Genomic DNA, 12,161 nt, shown 5'->3' with positions numbered 1-12,161 from the left:
GAAGAGTCATCTCGTACACAAACACTAAGCTTTCAGAGGCAGAGAAGAAATATCACTCCAATGAGCTCGAATGCCTCACCCTGGTGTGGGCAATCAAACACTATCAGCCATACCTCGAAGACCAAACTTTCATCCTCAGAACGGACAAGGCTTTGACATGGCTAAGGAAAATGACAGCTAACGCAAAAAAGGCCTGTTTCAGTACTACCACAAGGTTATAAATTACAATGGGCCATCGAAGCCATTCGTCAACAACAGCTCTTCTAAGGACCATCACAAGGTTAGAAATTACAACGAGCTGTCGAAGCCAATCAACAATAGCAACAGCCCTTCTCAGGGCTACCACAAGGTTAGAAATTACGACCCATCGAAGCCATTCGACAATGACAACAAAAGGGCTATCACAAGGTTATAAAGTGCCACATGCCGTTGAAGACATTCAGCTACAACTTATAGAGACAAAAATGAGTGTTTATAAATTTTTTGCACAATTTTGTCAAAAAGCAGTTTTTTTGGCAAATTTAAATAATGACTTACGTGGTTTTAGAAATTGCCAATTCATTTCATTTTTGTATTCATTTTCAAAGTAAAATTTTATTATGAATGTTTATTGTATAGTTTTATCAATAATTCTGCATGCAATGGAAAATTTAAGTAAATATTTTTTGTAATTATAATTCCACCTTGTAAACTGACAATAGTAAGAAATCTATCAAATAATAAAATTAAATACAACAAAAAAAAGGTTTATAATATTTACAACGAACAACTCATTTACAGCACTTTAATAAAGTTAAAATGAAAAAGTATTCAGAGACATTTTTTATTATTATAATGATTATTAAGAGATGTTTTTCTTATTTTATCACTTTTCACATATCTCACAAAGAATTTTCTTTTTTAAGTAGGCCTAGGTTTCACTATAATAGTAATTTTTATTACTTATTCCTTTTTATCTGTAAATTTAGGTTTTATAAAAATATGCCACAAATCCAAAAAAGTAATTTAAATTAATTTTTTTCATATAGTAATAATTATTTCCCCATCGATAAAAAAAGCGTTTTCGAAAGGAAATTTGACAGAGAACACGATAGAAATATTAAAAACTTGATGTGTGATGGGGGGGGCAATTATTAAAAATCGATTTAAACATTTTAATTGTTTATAACAATATCAATTTTGTAAATAATTTTTTTTTTCAAGTATTTTTTTATTAAAGCTCGTTCTTTTACCTTTAAAAAAAAAAATGAAATCTGTAGCTCAAATAGAACCAGAGTTATGATTTTTTAAAAAATATACTACAAGCCAAAAATCACCAAATTCTTACATTTTCAATTCTTTCTATTTTCAAAAAAAATGAAAAGAAAAAAATCCTCAAATAGGTATATCTTTATTTGTCGTATAGAACACGTAAAATAAGTTATAGCTAAATCAAAAATGTGTCGGTCAGAAAGGTGTTCGGTTTGTAAAAGAATGTCCCATATACATACAAACATACACCCTAAATACGTTACACTCCTTTTTAGGCAGTCGTGTAAATATGGACATTTATTTAAAATTTAACAGTACACACCTCCATGAAAATAATGAAATGTGTGAAATACTCTTAAAACATGGAAATAAATGAACTGGATAGGCTGGAAAGGATGACCAGTCTTATTTAAATCAACAGTTCTGGGCTGAGTTCTTGCTGCACTGTTTAAACAACATTAGCTTTAGCATTATTGTAAAAGCAACAAATGTACTTCAGTTACAGTTATCTTTTCACCCAAAACCAGTTGATGGTGATGATTGGTCTAGCCTCACACACAGTCCCCATGGGAAGCCCATTATTATTAAACAGAAATATTTTTAATTTATTTAATATTATTTTATTTAATGTAAATTTAATTCTATTATTTTTGTAATATTATTCATTAATTGATTAATTTGAATCATTCTATTCAAACCCAGCTTACACAGTGATAGTCTTCTGGTTCACAGTTTATTAATTCAATTCATTAAATATATATATATTTAATAGCTTATGACACATTTATGCATATTTACATAACTTATGACATTCCCAGTAATGTAAGGATTCCAAGGCAATCGGCAGTCTTTTTGGGCAGTCTTGTAAAAATGACACAAAAGAAACAGCAATTTTAAACAAGATGAAACTTTAAATGTCACAGACATTGATAATAAAACTGTTGCCAATAGCTGAAGATGTTAATTTAAGTTCAAATTTTATTTGACCCTAATTAAATATCTATGATGAATTAAGGCTTAAAACATATTAAAGTACACTATTTTTGGTGAAAATTTATTAAAATTGCCCTCCAAAAAAGTCACTGGTGATGTATACAGAAAAAATGGTTTAGTATGTTATATGTAAAAATTCTCTACCTTTTAAATAAAAGAATAAGGTAAAACTAAAAAAAAATTATTTTTGGAGCAAAAGAACAACAAAATTTTATAGAAGGCTAATAAAAATTCTACAGAAGGCTAATATCCACAAGCTATTTTGCTTCTAGATCATCAACTTATTTCCCCATTCACTTTTTATTACATTAATTTTAAACTTACTACATAAGAAAATTTCTTTTCCAAACACATGATACAGAAGTAATAAGTTAATTAATGTATTTTTTTAACACACATTTGTGTTGAAATACATGCAGGTGACTAGATTATATGATAAGCTTTTGCAATGTTTAAAAAATAATAAACAAAACAAGGTTGAAAAAGAGTAAAACATGTTAACTTTACAGGAGAACATCTTACTTCTGTCATAGTTATATATAAAAAAAAGTTTAATATAAACCATTGTCTTAAAAGTTTTACAAACATAACTACATAACAGCACTAATATTCTTATCCAGCAGTTAAATAAATTTTTGTTTTCAAATAAGATTTATGGCAAGATATGCATCCATCAGATGTCATCTGTATGATGATAACATACACCAAACATCGGTGAGAAGAAGTAAAGATACAATCAATTAAAGAAAACAGTACTTGAAAAATTTTGAAACACCTTGTCACAGAGACAGTACATCAGCAATTTATATGGAGATTGTTGAAATACAATGTGTTCAAATCCAATTAATCTGGATTATAACAATCAATCAATCATTGTTTTGTGTACATGCAAAACAATGTTTAATAATAATGAGCAAATTACACATGTACAATAAAGTATTTCATAATGATTAATTAGAATGATTGTGCGAAACTGATTATTCAGACAGAACATTATAATTCTTACATCTTTGATTTTAAATGGTACAAATAACATGAAAATTTCTAAATAAATATACAATAAACAACTGAAAAATGCTAAAAATATTTTTAAATCAAATACAAAAAAAAAAAAATATATAATTAAAGAGACATATTTTACATAATCACATTGTTAAAATACATATATTTGCATATATACCACAAAAACTGTACAATACATTTATATAATGTATGCATACTATACATGAAAATAACTGTTCTTTGTAAATTACATATTTATTATAAAAAACATTAATATTAGTATTAATTAACAAAGGAACTTTGATAAAATAAATTAATGTCATCCAGAATGCATCTTAGCATTCATTTGATATTACTGTAACTATAATGAAGACTTATAAATATACTATGAACAGACAACAGTGTTTGATTTATTTGTTGGCACGATGTATTAAAAATTTGAATTAATTAAATCGATTTACTCATAATTATTACACAAAATGATGCTATCTATACACAGTTAACTTTACCCACTAGACTATGTAAAACAGTAACCATCACTGACAAAACTGGAGTCGATATTGAATAATCATGAAAATAATGAATCTTTATAGTTTAATAAAAAATTTGTCATAACAAGACAACTATTCTACATGAAAATCAATATTATATATCAATTTTTTTTACAAATTACCATCAAGAAGAATTAATCAATCCGATGAATATGCCTGAAACAAAATACTTTAATTTGTTTAAAATGACTACATTAATTCTGGCTCATTAATCATGTATACAATAGGCCAATTAAAAAATACAGAAAAGAATTTTATCTTTTAGCAATACTGAATTAATACAAATATTATCACACATTAATCGAACAAAAGTTACATTTAAGAAATTTTCTCACAAACAGATAGTAATAAAGAACCTAGAACTTAAAATAATTAGCTTAAGAATAGGAACAAATGAAGAAACAAAGGTGTAAGTTAACCAGCCTTAACATTCAAATTTGTTGATATTAAACAAATCTGTTAAGGTGATATAAGTGCACATCATAGCTACTTTAAACTCATTAAAGAGTATTTTAGAAATATTACAATCTTTTGCAAGTTACACATGTCTGCAAACAGCATCTATTTTTTAATAAGAAGCAGCTGAATATATACGCAAGTAGGAAGATCAAGAAACTATAACAACGCAGATCTCATATTTTGGTACTAAAATATACTTAAAACCATAAAGTAGTTTGAAAGCCACTCAGCAAAAATTTATTTCTAACTAAAATACTTATAATCCAATTATATAATATTAAACAGGCAATACCAAAAAAAAAAAAAAAAAATCACAGAAATTTTGCTCACAATTGATGTAATGATATGCAATATTTTCTAAGTGACCAGGCATGATTTTTTAATAAAATGTTAATTATAACCATACTGTTTCATTATTTTTAACATTAAAATCATAAAGTAGTATTTAACAAAAAAAATAATAAATCTTACTGCCACAATATAGTGTACTAATACAAATTTTATAACATAATTGCTAATTGTATTATAGGTTAATTAATTATATTTCCAGAACACTATTAATTACAATGGAAAACAAAGGTTATAGCTCATGAACTGATTAAAATTATCATTTTATCTTGGTTTTAATTTATTAAAAAAAAGTTGTTATTAAATAATATAATCATAAAAGAAAAATCAAAGCAGCTTACAAGCACAAAATCTCTATAAGATATTGAAAATGAAATAAAAAAAATTTCATATGATGCTTGTAAGGAGCAGGATAATTATTATAAGAATTTTTTCAGTAATTTTAAATACATCTCTACTCTAAGCAGATTATTGACACGTATTAGATTATAAAAAACTGATGGTTACTTAATCGAACAAGATAAATCATCTGCACCCACAATAAAGTTCGGTGCCTAATTTAAAGAATCCATTTTAATGAAACCGACACATCATGACAATTAATTCAAACATAAAAATAAATAGATCAGTCTTATTCTAGTAAAACAGAAATAAAATCTAATAAAATTAAAAATATTTAACATTATTCTAGAAACAAAATATATTGGAAAAAATACAACCATAACATTAAATCTATCGAGTCCAGTTCCTTCAGCAAAAAACATCAATAAAACAAAATTATTATTATTACAACTAGTGCATCAATATAACTCGTGCATTTTTTTTTTAATATCAATGATTAACAAGTATTTTTATTTCCAATAAAATGACACCTCAAAAATTTTTATATCTATTCTAAAAAACTAAACTTTCTGATAAACAGCAAAAGAAAAGGTTTACTGACATAAGTACCACATGAATAACAATGAAATAAATTAATACACACACAAAACATAAAAAAAATAAAAATACAAAGGAGTTTATGCCTACAATTTCTAAAACACAAGAACTATGAATTAAAAAAGGCATGTAATTGTACATACATTAAATGAATTAATTTAAATCTACAACTATCTTCTAACAATATAGTATCTGATTAATACGGATGACACTATATCCCTGATAATAATTGTATTTTTTTTTTTTGCAAATACCATATACATATAAAAATGAAAGAAAAATTTACTAGTTTATTGTTTATTTAACAAAGAACATTAAGAAATAATAAAAAATACTAATTATTTAAAAATTACTATACTATAATAATTATTCTTGCTCACCACAGTAAGTCTGACATGGGATGTTTGTTATTCTTGGAAATATGGCTATGCCAATTTTCAGGAGTGACCGATGTCTCATGTTAGGACACCTACAACCATCTGGCTATTGGCACTTAACATACATTCATACATAATAACAAATATTAATAATTAGTATTATCATTACTTAAACATTACAAAAAGAAAACTTGGGGCATTCCATTTTAATTCAACAAATTATCAGTACATCACTATTTTTGATTTTGAAGATATTTGATATATGATAACTATCCAATTTATAGTGGCCAAAAAATATTTTTTTAAATATTTTTTTTTAAATTTCTTTCTTGAGTAATAGACTATTTTCCAACTCACCAACAGGTAAAAACAGCCATTTTTTGTCACATTTTCCATGAACTAGCATTCTTATTTTGCATTGTACAGAGGATCAAAAAGGACTTTTTGGAAAGAGTAAAACTTCATCTCAGTGTACTAAAAATTAATTTTGTTATATAACCAAATTTTGTAATGTTTACTGAAGTTACATTTACAAATTGATGTTTTTTCGTATTTTGAGCCCAAAATAAATAATGAAGGGCTTAGCGTAACAGGCCTGTTTTTTACCTTTTAACTCTTAGGTGCTAGTAGTACTTTTTACAGTGTCCATTAAAAAAAATGGCTGCCAAATCATAAAATTTTGAAAATGTCTCATTTTTGGGGTCCAAAAACCACATGTGGGACAGGTGGCAAAAACCTGAAATTTTTGCAGCAGTAAGTACTTTTTATGAACTTTAAAATCATATAAAATTTATTTTGTTACTCAGGGGAACTGACGAGTAATGAACCCAACAAAATGATAAAAACACTGTTCCTTCTAACTATAAACATTGTATCCAAAAATACTGATATGTATTTTTTCAGATTATAAAAATTATAATTAAACTCATTAGAATGAATAAATTGATAATTAATAAAATAGTCAATTACAAAATGATAAATGCTCAATTACAGAATGATAAATAAAATTACAAAATGACAAACAATTCAAATACTTTAACAAGTTGTTCAATTCCCTTTTACCTTACTTTACTCCTGCTAATGTAAGTTATGAATAAATCTTGCACTTTTTGATAACAAACTTAACATAACTTAGTGCTCCTGCTATTTTTTTATTGTGTAGAATACATCCTCATTCATCTTTGGTGTAATATTATGTCCTCTTCCAGTATTGATAGAAAAAGCTCTGAAGGTGTGAGAATCTTTAAATATTTTCAGTTGAACCCATATTTTATTATCCCTCAATGATTTCTTGAATGAAATATTGAGATCCTGTGGATGGAAAAAGTGTGTTCAATATTCCTCTTCATTTTCATGTATTTTGTCTTCAATGACTTCATCTAACCACCAATTGAATCATATATGCAGCAGACATAATTTTTAATTTTTGGTTTTGGTAAACCTATAAAGCAATTAGAACATTAATGTCCTTGTGTACCGATACTAAAATAAATGTTTTAATTCAGAGGTCACCCGGAGTTTCAGAATATGTTTCTGACTTGTTGGAACACAACTGTGAAAGGTTCTTGTTTCTGGGACTATAGTGATTACCTGATAACAAGAACTGAGGTGTTTTTCAGTCTTTTGAAGATCTTTATTAGAGCAGAAAATAAATGTTATATTTTTAATATGTACAATTGTTGTCTGTAACAATTGTACATTTCAGAAGGTGTAACAATTTGATTATTGACTGTCCTTTGAACCTTGCTTTAGTCGCAGTCCTTTTTTACAGTTCCACCAATACCTTCACATGGTCCTTTTCCATGGTATGAGGCAAAAAAATGCCATTCAGCTGCGATTTCAAAACCTTCTTGATGGTAGCACAAACATGAAATTTTTTTGGTTTTTATACTAGGCTGAGGAACCATCAGAAAAATAAAAAATAGTTTAACTTGTGGTAACACGGTTTTAACTTTATTTATAACTTACTTTTAGAAGCAGAGAACGATGTAGTATTTATTGTGTTTCAAGTATTCACCAATCACATGGTAGCTTTGGCTTTATAATTTTCCCTCTTTTTTAAAATATATGAGAAATGGATATACAATGACATAATATTTTGACCAGCGATATGATTCATCCCACACCACAAAAGGAAAATTTTGAGAGAAGTCTTCCATTACAATACATTCACCCTCCAACAAGTTTTCCTTTTTTATTTTGAGGAAATTAGCTTGTTTTATTCCAACAAAATAATGCCTTTTTAGATTATTTAAATTTTCAGCAAGTTTATCTAAGTACTTTTAAAATGGAAGAATTTGAGTAGTTAATTCACAACAGTCTACAGAAACCCACTCTTTGAAGATAATTTCAGAATCAAAATCATCCCAGCTCTCTTGCAGTAATCTGAGCATTTCATTAGTGCCTGGACATTTTTCACATTGTGATAGCACGCACATTTCATTTTCTATATACCACATACCATGGTTGAAAGGAGAATTTTATAATCAAATTTCATTTTTAGAGCAGATAACAAGAGTTTTACATTTTGGTGGGTGGCACATACACAGAGTGAGTACCTGACCCACCAGCCAGAACACAAAATTTAGGCCTTAAATCAGCAAATTTTGAAAAACCAATTTTTAAATTATGTTTTTCTTTGAAAGCTGTGTACAATTCTTTTAAGTTATGTAAGATATGCCAGTTTTTAATATTAACTTACTTCCCGTCAGCTTGTATTACAGAGACACAATCTTTCTTGCCTGGCATCAATCGGCTATGTTCATCATTCTGGTAAAAATCTTGAACACATTTAATAACATTTTCATCAATTATGTGACTGGGTTTCTTTTTGCCGATTTGTGGCAAAATTCCACTTGTTTTAACAAATTGTTTGGATTGAAGGGCTAAATACTGACTAACACTAAACTCATTTTGAATTTTTTGAATGCTCCAGCTGCTTGGTAATAAAATTAAAATATTTTTTCCTGGGTTGATGTAACTGTTTTCATTTTATCTTTTATTTTAATGATTAATTCTTCATATTTCCTACCTAAATCAGCAATTTTGTGAATTTTGTGGTACTAAACTGGTTTCATCTGTAGAAATATTTAAATCAAAGGAAACATTTAATTTACTGGTAACGGACTCAGCTATTTTTATAACTTTATTTTTTTTAAATTGGTTCCTTTGGACTGCTCCATAATTTTTGAATCTTAATTGGGGTGGGGGGGATGTCAAGAGCTGAACAAGCTTTATTCACTCTGACTGTAACACATTGAGGCACAAATATATCTTGACATTCCGGTTAGCTTTCTGTATCATCTTGTGGTTATTGTATTTTGTTTAAGCATTTTGTACACAGTGCACTGCCTGGAATTTTAAATATGGATTGTTTGTTCAAAGTGTCAAACATATTTCTGTAAGAGATTTCTTAGCCAGTTTAGCGTGGCAGCTAAATGGGTCAGAGTAACTTTTCCCATTAATATGAAAATATTTAATTTAAATATTCACTTTAATGAAAAGTACAGATATTTTTTGTTTCAGTACATCTACTTCTTAATGATATCAATGTTATTTGTTCAGTAAACTCTTAAAATATTGTGCAATACTGAAGATTTATTAGTGATATACTGTTTCAATGTGAATGCCAATTGAGCACTCTATAATCCATTTTTACAAAATGGATGGATTCTTACAATAATAATAGAATTAGTATAAATTATAAAACTACCAATTGCAGCTCACTTTGTTTTATCCCAGTGTATCTACAGCTAAAATAAAAATCTCTCTAATTAATAAAAATAAAAGATATCGAATACAAGAGAAGTTCACTGCAAATAAAATTACTTTATAAACAAGTGCCCATTACCTAACCACAGCATTAATAATACAACATATCACATTATAATCATAACAGTAACTGAGCCATCTACAATGTTTACATTCAGGATTACGCAAACATTCATGCATGCATGTCTATTCACTCGTGTTTAAACATGAGTTTGTGTGTATGAGTCATGCTTGAACAATCCAGAGTATAAGCTATCTCATTATACACATATCAAAATATCTTGTTCAGTTAGTCTACATTATTATCTGAAAAAATGCATGCTGTGATTTTATTGGCTATATTGTTCACAATAAAAGAGGAACAGTGTTTTTAGCAGTTTTGTTGGGTTCATTACTCGTCAACCCCTCTGAGTAACAAAATAATTTTATATGGTTTTAAAATACATAATTACTTACTGCTGTAAAAATTTCAAATTTATGCCACCTGTCCCACATGTGGTTTTTAGGCCCCAAAAATGAGATATTTTCAAAATATTATGATTTGGCGGTCATTTTTTTTAATGAAGGAAACTTGGTAACAGTAAAATTTTTTTTATAAGTACTACTAGTACCTAAGAGTTAAAAGGTAAAGAACAGGCTTGTTACCCTAAGCCCTTCATTATTTATTTTGGGCTCAAAATTTGAAAAACAACAATTTGTAAATGTACCTTCAGTAAACGTTACAAGATTTGGTTATGTAACAAAGTGAAGTTTTAGTAGAAAAACTAGTTAGATGAAGTTCCATCTTTATTCTTTCTAAGAAGCCCTTTTTGACCTCTGTATGATGTAAAATAATAATGCTATAGCTCACAGAAAAAGTGACAAAAATGGCTGTTATTACCTGTTGGTGAGTTAGAAAACAGTCTGTTACTAGAGAAACAAATTTTTTATAAATATAAAAAAATATTTCTTGGCCACTACAAGATGGGTAGTTATCATATACCAAATATCATCAAAATCAAAAATAATGATGTAATAAAATTTTTGAAAATTTGTTGAAATAAAATGGAATACTCTACTTACTTTATCAATTACAACAAAAATCAATTTTATACACATCTAGAATGCATAACAAGTACAACCAATTACTAAGAATAACACTATATTAAGAAAAACGTAACACTTTCTTAGAAAACGGATACTGCACAATTTTTACAACTCTTACTTTTGAACTTTGATTTAAAAGAAAAATGTTTTAAAAAAGGATCTTCTGTTTTAAAAATGAAAGCAAATATGAGTCGTACAAATTATATATTATTTCCAAACTTCTTACTCATTTCATTATAAATACACATAATTCCTTTGATTCTACCAATATAGATATACGTTTTTATACTAATGTTATTTCCTTAAGCACTTACAGTTCTAACATCAGTTCCTGTCCCCTTACACCAAATTTCCCTTTTCTTAAACCCTCCTTCATTGAACAGATAATTAGTTAGCCACACACACTATCTCCGTATACAACTAATGGTAGAAGTAACTATCAGAAAATCAGGCTTCTACTTCAAATCTAAATCAATAGATCTAAATCAAATCGATGACAAAACCTACTTTACCGTGAAGATACGTCCATGAACAAATCATTATCAAAATTAATGTAGTGTTATATATACTGTATAATCATCAATATTAAAATACTATTACATGATGTTTTCTCCTGGATTACAATTATGTATAAAAAGTTACACATCAACCAACTGAATGAATAGCAACCAAATGAATAGCAATAGGGCTGAAGCTGTAATATTCTGTAATAACAAAATTCAATAAAAATAGTAATCACAGTCTTAATAAAAGGTAAATCTGTAATAAAAAAAAGAAGAAAGAAGTAACTATTTCTGTTATATTAGATTAAATTTCATTTTAAAAAATATGGTGCAGCACCCATCTTCCTAAATAAACAAAGAGACAATACATTACACTACTCAGATAATTTTTTTTATCAGTTTAATAACTAAATTTTACTTACTTATATACATATACAAAATAAGCTTTTTTATCTTGTTTAACTACCCTGTTAGACAATAGCTTTAAAGCATCATCTTTAAAACTGATAATGCTTTATCATTTCATTTACAAAACAGGTTAAGTTAACAGAACTGTCTTTTTTCTTAAACTTTTGAATCAAAAAAAATTTTTTTTTCAAAAATATACTTGAACTAAATGTTCAAATATATTTTTTAATGAAGCAGACACAGTCTAATTGTGTCCTATTCATCGCTATCACTGCATATAAATACATATATATATTTATATGCAGTGATAGCGTAATATATATTATAGAATGTATGTATGCAAATTTTTTTATAATTATCAAAGTAGTGTAAGATTTCTTCAAGTGTAAAAAAATTCCATAAAAAAGGCTACAGTATCCACTAGTAAAAAAAATTCATGTATATATTAAACATATACATGCGTTCACAATAAT

Source organism: Lycorma delicatula, chromosome 3, assembly GCF_047948215.1.
Source record: "Lycorma delicatula isolate Av1 chromosome 3, ASM4794821v1, whole genome shotgun sequence".
In the NCBI taxonomy this organism is placed as follows: Eukaryota; Metazoa; Arthropoda; class Insecta; order Hemiptera; family Fulgoridae; genus Lycorma; species Lycorma delicatula.
The sequence above is the reverse complement of the archived record's forward strand: the minus strand, read 5'-3'. Positions refer to the sequence as shown.